Source organism: Aplysia californica, unplaced genomic scaffold (assembly GCF_000002075.1).
Source record: "Aplysia californica isolate F4 #8 unplaced genomic scaffold, AplCal3.0 scaffold00253, whole genome shotgun sequence".
NCBI classification, from domain to species: Eukaryota; Metazoa; Mollusca; class Gastropoda; order Aplysiida; family Aplysiidae; genus Aplysia; species Aplysia californica.
The window spans coordinates 815,365-824,653 of NW_004797523.1; positions in this window are offsets into that span (position 1 = coordinate 815,365).

Sequence of the window (9,289 nt, forward strand, 5' to 3'; positions counted from 1 at the left end):
TGTGTGTGTGTGTGTGTGTGTGTGTGTGTGTGTGTCTGTGTATGTGTTTGTCTGTGTGTGTGTCTGTGTGTCTGTGAGTTTGTGTGTGCATATGTAAGTGTGGTTTTGTGTGTATGTGTATAAGTGTGTGCCTATGTATGTGCCTGCGGTTAGGTGTGTGGTGTGTGGCGTGTGTGAAGAAGGAAGGGAGGGGGGGGTGGAGCGATAGAGAAGGAGAGGGAAATCGAGTGTAGGGCTTTATGTGTGGTCGGTTTTAGGACGAGGGAGGGGGGGGGGTAGAAACATAGCCTCTTTGTAGGTGTGAAATGACTAGGGGTAGCTTTTAATGAAAACTCGCTTTTGAGATAGGAGCTATTGTCTACTGTGCTGGCAGAAATACCGACATACCGCAGTAAAAACAGAAGAACACACGTTCTCATCTTTTCAGTTCGTCAAAAAAAAAGCACACAGAAAAACAAACAAAACAAAACAATACAAAACTAAAACGACCCAAGAAAGCCGTTGCTCCCGTTTCCATTCTCCTTTTTCCTTGATAGTTGGAGGGCATCTTTGATGAGTCCTTTTTAATTGTTTCCCTCTATTGATTCTGTCTCTGCTTCTTCCTTTTTTCTTGCTCCAAATGGCTGCTGTTGTATCGATGTGCTTCTTTTTACAGCAGTTAACTAAACTCACTAAACATGCCACCTTTTAACTAGCCAATATCCCCATAAACAACCGTATACGAAACTGCGAGGTGGCTGCTGACTTCTCCAGCCCAACATGGCGCCCTGCCTTCACACGCTGGGAGACGACCACTCCAGTTCGCAACGCTTATCTCCTCACAATCCTATTAGCCAATCAGCTTTCAGCATCGGCACTGGCCGGCTGGCTCTTCCGGTCCGAAATGAAGCGAATGGGAGGCACTTCACGAGCGTTTTCATGAGTGTAGCTTTTGTTTTATTCATAAGGAGATGGTATCAATATTCCTAGACGATATCGCGAGAGCTGGCAAGGAGCATTAACACCTTCCCCCCGACTCTAGTTTGATTTTTTGCATTTCCTTCTTTTTGCCGAGAACAATATTCTATTGAGTTAGCTACATTGCTCTATCAAATTCAATTTTACCATTTTCTCACTGTCTGGACACATTGTAAAATGGTTGAGAGAGGTTTGATGAGTATTCATATTATACGCTGTTGTACTCTTGCCATCGAGTTTAAAACAGGTGGGAGCTAGGCGACTGCAGGAAGCTACGAGAGTCTTGATGAGAGCAAGAAAGAAAGAATAGAAGAGAATGAGAGATAGGGAGAGAGAAAGCAAAAAGAGAGACAGGGAGACACATAGAGAGACAGAGGAAGAGACAGAGAGAGAGAGAGAGAGAGAGAGAGAGAGAGAGAGAGAGAGAGAGAGAGAGAGAGAGAGAGAGAGAGAAAATCAGAAGCAGAGACTGAGATACAACGTCCCTTAGGAACTTACCTAACCTACTACATAGAATCGGGGTCTCCACTCTCTGTGCGCCAAATATAGGCGTAGACATTGCGTCAGGATGGAAAGATGGTTTTAATGTATTTTAAACAGAGAGATCTCAACTAGATCTTTATCGTCAGGAACATTGCATTGGTCACTTTTGCTTTTTATCCAATTCATGTTTGTTTTAGATCTTTACTACTTGGTACCAGTGTTTGTGGTTGTAAGGTTAAGGGCTTTGTCATTGAACGCAGAAGACGAAAGTTCGATTTCCGCATTGGAGGTTTCTGTTGTTATTGATTACCTCGGTCAGTCTGCCAGAACGTCTTATTCCTCTCAGCCCGGATTGGTCCTGACAGATAGGGTCGAACAAGCACGCCTTCAACGTAATCTTGTGTCGATGGGTTCGTAAATCACCGACAGTTAGAAGATTTCTGTTCATAACTCATTCGCTTAGTAATTTTGAATGACTTTGCTTTTAGAGTAAACATGAAATACGGCTTAGTTGATATTGTAGAATAATGAAATCTGAGTTGGACTGTTATTGTTTTACTTGTTGAGATCTCCCCCCATTTTTGACAAAAGGGGACATATCGACATTTCAATAAAAAAAAGATAGGGTTAGAACGCGGACAAATTTTCGTCGATCACAAGCGACGTCACGTGACTCGATGAAAGAATTTGATTGGCGTGCAGATAATATATCACGGTTTGTCAAAAAGAAGTCCTCCGCGTGGGTCTCGTTTTGTACAACAACAAAAAAGAAAGTTCACCTTCCTAAACACCACGCTACTACCTTCGGCCAAACTTCGAAAATGGCGCTTGTCGCGTTTTGTCAGCAAACTGTCCAGTTACATTTTTTTTCTTTACAATCACTACTTTGAGCGCCTTCAGCGCATCAGACTAGAGGAAAACATTTTCTATGAAAGACTTTTGAAATGCAGACCTGAATCGTCGACAAGTGGAGAGTAAGTGTCTGCATACTAACCAAAAGGTAGATCGTAGACAGCAGGTCGTTTGCAGACTGTTTGTGCAGCCCACTGAAATTATACTATGTCAAGACCATTTTAATTGTTCTCTTCAAAAATATAGAACAGGGTTTTGAGTTTCGTTTTGTTTTAAAGAAAGATTCTAGAGAAGTCTTTTTACACAGACATCGATACATTTTAGATAATTTTCGAGTCGGGCTTCGACCTTGCCTGTCAGTGCTAAACCGAGCTGAGAGGGATATATCCTACCAGAAAGACTGGGATACTCCAGAAATTCTCCCCATTCGGGAATCGAACTAGTGTCTTCTGAAAGCCACGACAAAACAACCAACCGCTGCGCCCCAGACGCCAGTGATTTTCTTTGAATAGTAACTTGAAAACGTCCTTAGCAAATTAACCTGCCAAGCCTTTATTTTTTTATTAGTATAGGTGACTGCAAAATTTTTAGCTATAGACAGATCAAGCGTGTGTTGGGTGCAAACTATTTTTTTCCGCATAAGCACCGAAATATGATAGTAGCGATGAGGGAAAGAAGCAGCGAAAAAAGAAACACATGCACGAGCAATGCTTCCGCATGAGTGGCAAAAGGGAAAATGGCTCTTTGATGAGTTTGTCTCGTACACCCCACATGTTCACTTGGACCCCATTTAAAATAGTGAGCGTAGAGAGTAGGAGGAATTGGGAAAGATGGATCAAATTGGGAAGGGGATGCAGGACATTAGAAAGTTTGACTCAGTATACCTATGAAGATCAATTATAAGTTAGGAAAAAAGCAATATCTAGGAGTACAGGTTCTGGGAAATTGTGGAAATCATTGAGTACGGTGAGGGGGGAGGGGGGGGGGTCCTAGAAGTTGTAAAAATGAAATAATAGCAGACATAGAGACAAAAGAAAATAACAGTGGGAGGTAGTAGGGTTTATAAACACATGAAGCGCCAGGGTTGAGGTGTGAAGATGGAAACATGGGTAAACACACATACATCTGGATTTTTTTTTTACAGTCAGAGAGAGGAAGAGAAACATGAAGAAGAAGGAGGGGGGGGCGAGGCGGATAATGAGGCGAAAGAGGTACCTAATAAAAAGGAGGCCAAAATAAATGAAAATCCAAAAAGGAGAGTATACGGGTAGTTTGAGTGTGTGTGTGTGTGTGTGTGTGTGTGTGTGTGTGTGTGTGTTTTGTGTGTGTGTGCGCGCGTGTGTGTGTGTGTTTGTGTGTGTGTGTGTGTGTGTGTGTGTGTGAGAGAGAGAGAGAGAGAGACAGACAGACAGACAGACAGACAGAGAGAGGGGGGAGACACATAGAGAGAGAAACAATAATTATTAATAAAAGAGAGAAACAATGATAGGGGAAAGATGCAGAGGAAGGGATGGGAAAGAGGTGGCACAAGAACACGGAGAAACCAGCCGAGAAATGTGACTGAACTTAGTTTTTTAAGGGTGAGAGAGAGACAGAGAGACAGAGAGAGACAGAGAGAGACAGAGAGAGAAAGAGAGACATACAGACAGACAGGCAGACAGACAGACTGACTGACAGAGAGACAGACAGACAAGGGGTGGAGAGAGAAAGAGAATATGGAAAAGAAATAGAGAAAAAAGAGAGAGAAAGAAAGAAAATCAGAGAGAGATAGAAAGAGGGAGAATGGAAAAGAAAGAAAAAGAGAGGGAAAAAAAGAGGGGCAGACAGACTGACAAAGAGACGGTCAGAAGCAGAAACAGAGACGAGACAGAGACAGAGAAGAAACAGACAGATATATCCTGACCATCGACATACCCGAGGCTCATCCCTGTGCCCGAGCCTGTCTTCTCTCCCACCCACCCTGCACTGTCACGGCGCGTGGATCTGTCCAGGAACTTTTCTCCAATCCCCTGCCATTGATCACGCAATGAATCATGGGAAAGACTGTTATTGATTGCCAGTTGAAGAGTCCGGCTCGTTCTACGGATTTAGGCTTTTGTTTCTGCTGGCAGTGTGGAGAGATAGATAGATAGAAAGATAGATGGGGGTGGGCGGAGGAAGCAAGAAGGATGAGAGTGCGGGGGAGTTGAAAGGGATAAACAAAGTGAACGGGCGGCGGTAGCGTTTTTTGTTGTTGTTGTTGTTGTTGTTGTCAGTTTTGTTGTTGTATTTACTGTTGTGGTTATTGTTGCTGTTTTCGTATTATTAATATTATTATACAATTATTATTATTGTTATAATTATCTTTATTATTATTACTATTATTATTGTTATTATTATTACTATTATTATTATTATTGTTATTATTATTATCATTATTATTATTATTATTATTAGTATTATTATATGGTAATATTATTAATAATAATATTATTATTATTATTATCATCATCATCATCATCATTATCATCATCATCATTATCATCATTTTTATTATTATGTACTACAGAAAGTCTGGAAAACGCATGAGCATACCGCCATTGTCTATCCTCTTCTGTTTTGAACTAGAGCTTCTTTCGCCTCCACGACTTTTGCCTTTGAACTTCTTTTTCTATGAGAAAGCTGAAGGTTCGGTTATGAGTGGGGCCAAATATTTTATGTATCTTTCTTTTTCATTATTCTTTGTTGTGCTGTGCACTAAACGGGAACAAGTGCTCAACTCTTTCATGGGCCGTATTGGTGCCAGGCAGTACTTTAAACAACAAAAATAACAACAGCACCGACAATAATAACAACAACAGCAACGACAACGACAAAGACAACGACAACGAGAGCGACAACATCAACGATGACAACAACGACAACAACAACAACAACAACAACAACAACAACAACAACAACAACAACAACAACAACGACAACGACAACGACATCGACATCGACATCGACAAAAACATCGACAACATCAACAACGACAACAACAACAACGACAACAACAACAACGGCAAGAGCAACAACACCAGCAGCAAACAAGAGTAAAAGGACATATTATTTTACTAATCGATCCTCTTATTAAAACTTCTCGAAAAAATGCTGTTGAAGCACACAAAAAAACATGATACCAAAGCAGTAACCTATAATATTATATCTCTACCAATTTTTCCTTCGTCATTACCTGCACCACTTTTAGGACAAACATGGGAAAGATAATGATACATAAACAATAGATCTTCTGTTTGCCAATGCCGCGTTACCTACTCCTATTCCACCCCCGGAAGGAGAGTAAAGTGGTTACGAGTTTCATGACAAATGGCACTGATCAATTTGAAGAGGTGGCCGAGTACATTCTAAAGAGGGTTATCTTGCAAGGTGCGTCGATATGCCAAGCCCGAGAGCTAAAAATAACCTCTACCTGCATAGTTCTCACAGAGATTTGTTTTGTTCAACAACGTTCTTCCTCCATCTGTCAGTAGAATGTAGTCGATAAAAGCTATTACATGGAGATCCGCCATTTACGAGCTGCCTAATTTCACTCTGCTACATGGCTAGGTCTAAGTATTATTTTTGTCTCAAGACCCAAGGCCGTTTTTCTCAAACTATGTTCGTAGTTTACAATATTACAAAAGAGACCATACTGCAATAATGAATTGGAGACTGATATACGTTGAATCGCGTGCTGTCAATGATTACAGTAATGTAAAGTAAGTAATATGTAAACGGAAAGGTGGAGTTCAGGCCTATTGAGAACGTTCAGAGCTCTTGCGTTATTTTAACCGGAATGGTTATTGTTCCCCGGCTACTTCTTGCTCGACATATCATGTGAGGCGTGTTGACAAAATGAGTTACTTCTCTGATTTTGACCAGATGGAAATAGCTATGTGAAATTTATAGGTGGAGCTACAATGTATTTGTATGTAATGATAAAAAAAGACATGTTAGACTTGAAGAAAGTGGCATCGGTTGAAAATGCACAATCTGTGTTACCATTTTTGGCTGAAATTTCCCTTCACGGACGGCAAGAAGTAACTCTCATTTTGTCAGCACGCCTCATGTGTCACATCACGGTGGAATCAGGGGCTCAATTTCTGGGCATATGGAGTCAACGGTACCATTTTAAAGTTCATTCTCGTGTCTTACTTTTCGAATTTAAAAAAAAAACCTATCGTGAATAGAAGTCGATATTTGAAAAAGAAGGAAGCGTAGGTCGCTGTAGGTCAAGGGTAAAATTAGATTTAAAAATGGCCGCCAAAGTTTTGATACTTCCAAAGCTTAAGAGTCCTTGGAAATTTGCAAATTTGCATTTTGTGTCTTTGATCTACGGGGGGGGGGGGGTATTTGGTTTTTTAAAACAAAATCCACGCCGGAATGATTTTTAATGGACAGAAAAGGTGTTAGCCTAAAACAAAACAAAACAAAAATTGATGAAAAAATGTCCACCCCAAGGGCAGGAAAACGTCCATTTCTTCGATTTTCTTTTTCTTTTTCTTTTTTTTTTGTGACGAAGGCCTGATTTTACCACGCACACATCTTGTGTCTCTGTTATCCGTGGACAATAACGATCAACTCTTCAAGGACGGATCGAATACAAAAGAATGTGCTCGATCTGCAGCAGACTTAAGGCAATGTTGTAGTACATTCCAAGCCATTATGCACAATTAGGAACATAAACGTTCATATTTCATAGTGTGCATACTGTTACCTGACTCTTTATCCAGTAAAGAATTGAAAGTTCTGTATAAATAACTAAGTTATTCTTCTTGCTTAAAATGCTCCATACAGCGTAGTATGCTGAAGCGTTATCAGAGGGTAGTTAGATAGTCCCACTGGTACATCCTACTTCTTTTCATTCACTCTATTATTTCTGTCTATCTGTCTTGCTTCTTCTCTGCACTATAACTAAGACTATTATTGTGTCGATGTGCGTTTCTTTGGTCTAAACCCAAAACTCAAACTCGAAGCGTTATCAGTTGATTGTGGGTACTATGCCATGGGTGAATGGTCAGGCAAAGTTTATTACCTTGCAATATAATACGTAATGACAATGATCACGATTATAATAAATGATATGTAACCCTAAATTGTATCCATAATATGTGTATTCTATGAGTTACCCAATTGTTTCAGACTGCTTGTCTTCGATGTTGTATCTCTACCTTAGAAAAACAAAGTTCAATCTGAATCAGGACCTAGTTTTGAGAAATTTCACGTCAAAAATTTTGAGTTTCACAATATGTCAAGCTTTTTCAGATGCATTTCTTTAAATGTCTTGATTACGACTTCGAACAATCTTACGATTCCGGTAGAGGATATAGAACCTTAAACTTTGGTTTCTGACCTCATGGTCTTAGCAACGGCCAAAAATATAAGTTAGAACTTAATTATTCTAAGGTAGCGATATGTCAATGTTTTATGTTAGAACTTGTCCATTTCTGTATTATACTGCTGTCTTTCGTGAACAGTAATGACAATTCTGAACAGAATGTACGTCGATTATGCTCAGAGCGGACTTTGAGTAGTCAGGGCAAGTCAGGGTGTTAAGTTGACCCAATAAAATACTAAAATGCCTTTGACATAGGTATTTATCTGCTGATTGTGGGTACTATGACGGCAGTGAATGGTCACGCAAAGGTTAGCAACTTACAATACTTATGAAAATGATGGTAATAATATTATTTGATAATGATAAGTAACTCTTGTATCTTGTTAGAGAGGTAGGGCAGGGAGAGAGAGGGGGGAGAGGGGGGAAGAGGAGCTGAAGGGGGGAGCATAGAAAAAGAAAGAGAGACAGAGAAAGAGAGAGAAAGAGAGAGAGAAAGAGAGATGGAGAGAGAGAGAACGAGAGAGAGAGAAAGAGAGAGAGGCAAAGAGAGAGGCAAAGAGAGAGAGGGAGAGAGAGAGAGAAAGAGAGAGAGAAAGAGAGAGCGGGAGAGAGAGAGAGAGAGAGGGAGAGAGAGAGAAAGAGAGAGAGAAAGAGAGAGAGAAAGAGAGAGAGAGAGAGACGGTCGGAAATACAGACTTACGGAATTCGAAAAAAACATGTTTTGTAAATAACGTTGGAAAAAATGAGCAAATGCTCGCTCTTGAGATACAGTCTTGACCCCCTGAAAGTGTTCACTCTGCCCCGGGGAACCATCGCTGGCTTGGCCGTCTCTTTGAAAAAAGTAATAAAGGACTAGCAATTAATATCTACGCCAGACAGGCAAGACATTAGCAGCTAAGAGTCCAGTAAACAAACTTGCACACAGGCAAACTAGCGATACAAGTAAATAGACTTACAGTACATGGGTCAGGAAATTACGTCACAGGAAGAGGGAGCCACAAACATCCTTGTGTCTTTAAAAATAATATTTGAGTAGGGTTGGGTTGGTTAGTTAGTTAGTTAGTTATATAGTTAGTTAGTTAGTTAGTTAGTTAGTTCGTTCGTTAGTTAGATAGTTAGATCGTTAGTTAGTTAGTTAGTTAGTTAGTTAGTTAGTTAGTTAGTTAGTTAGATAGTTAGTTTGTTTGTTTGTTCGTTCGTTTGTTTGTTTGTTTGTTTTTTGTGGTTTTGTGCTTTTGCGTTTGTCTGTTCTCTAGGCTTCCTGTATACAATTATAACCTAAATCAATCTGATATTACAAAGAAAAGCGATTTTTTTAAAAAACAAACAGACAATCCAAAGAAAAACTACCAAGACAATAATGCTATAAAGTCAAACAAAACTAACATGTAAACGTTGAGAGACAATCGTAGGCTACTACGAAGTTCCCAGTGTTGTTTTGAATATCGTATCGTCTTAGCCTCTGTCTGTCTGTCTGCGTGTCTGTCAGTATGTCTGTCAGTCTGTCTGTTTAAGTTCCAAACCCCCCTCTCTCTGTCTTTGGCTCTGTCTCTGTATCTCTCTATCTCTCTCTGTGTCTCTCTCTGTCTCTCTCTCTGTCTCTCTGTCTGTCTGTCTGTCTCTCTCTCTCTCTCTCTC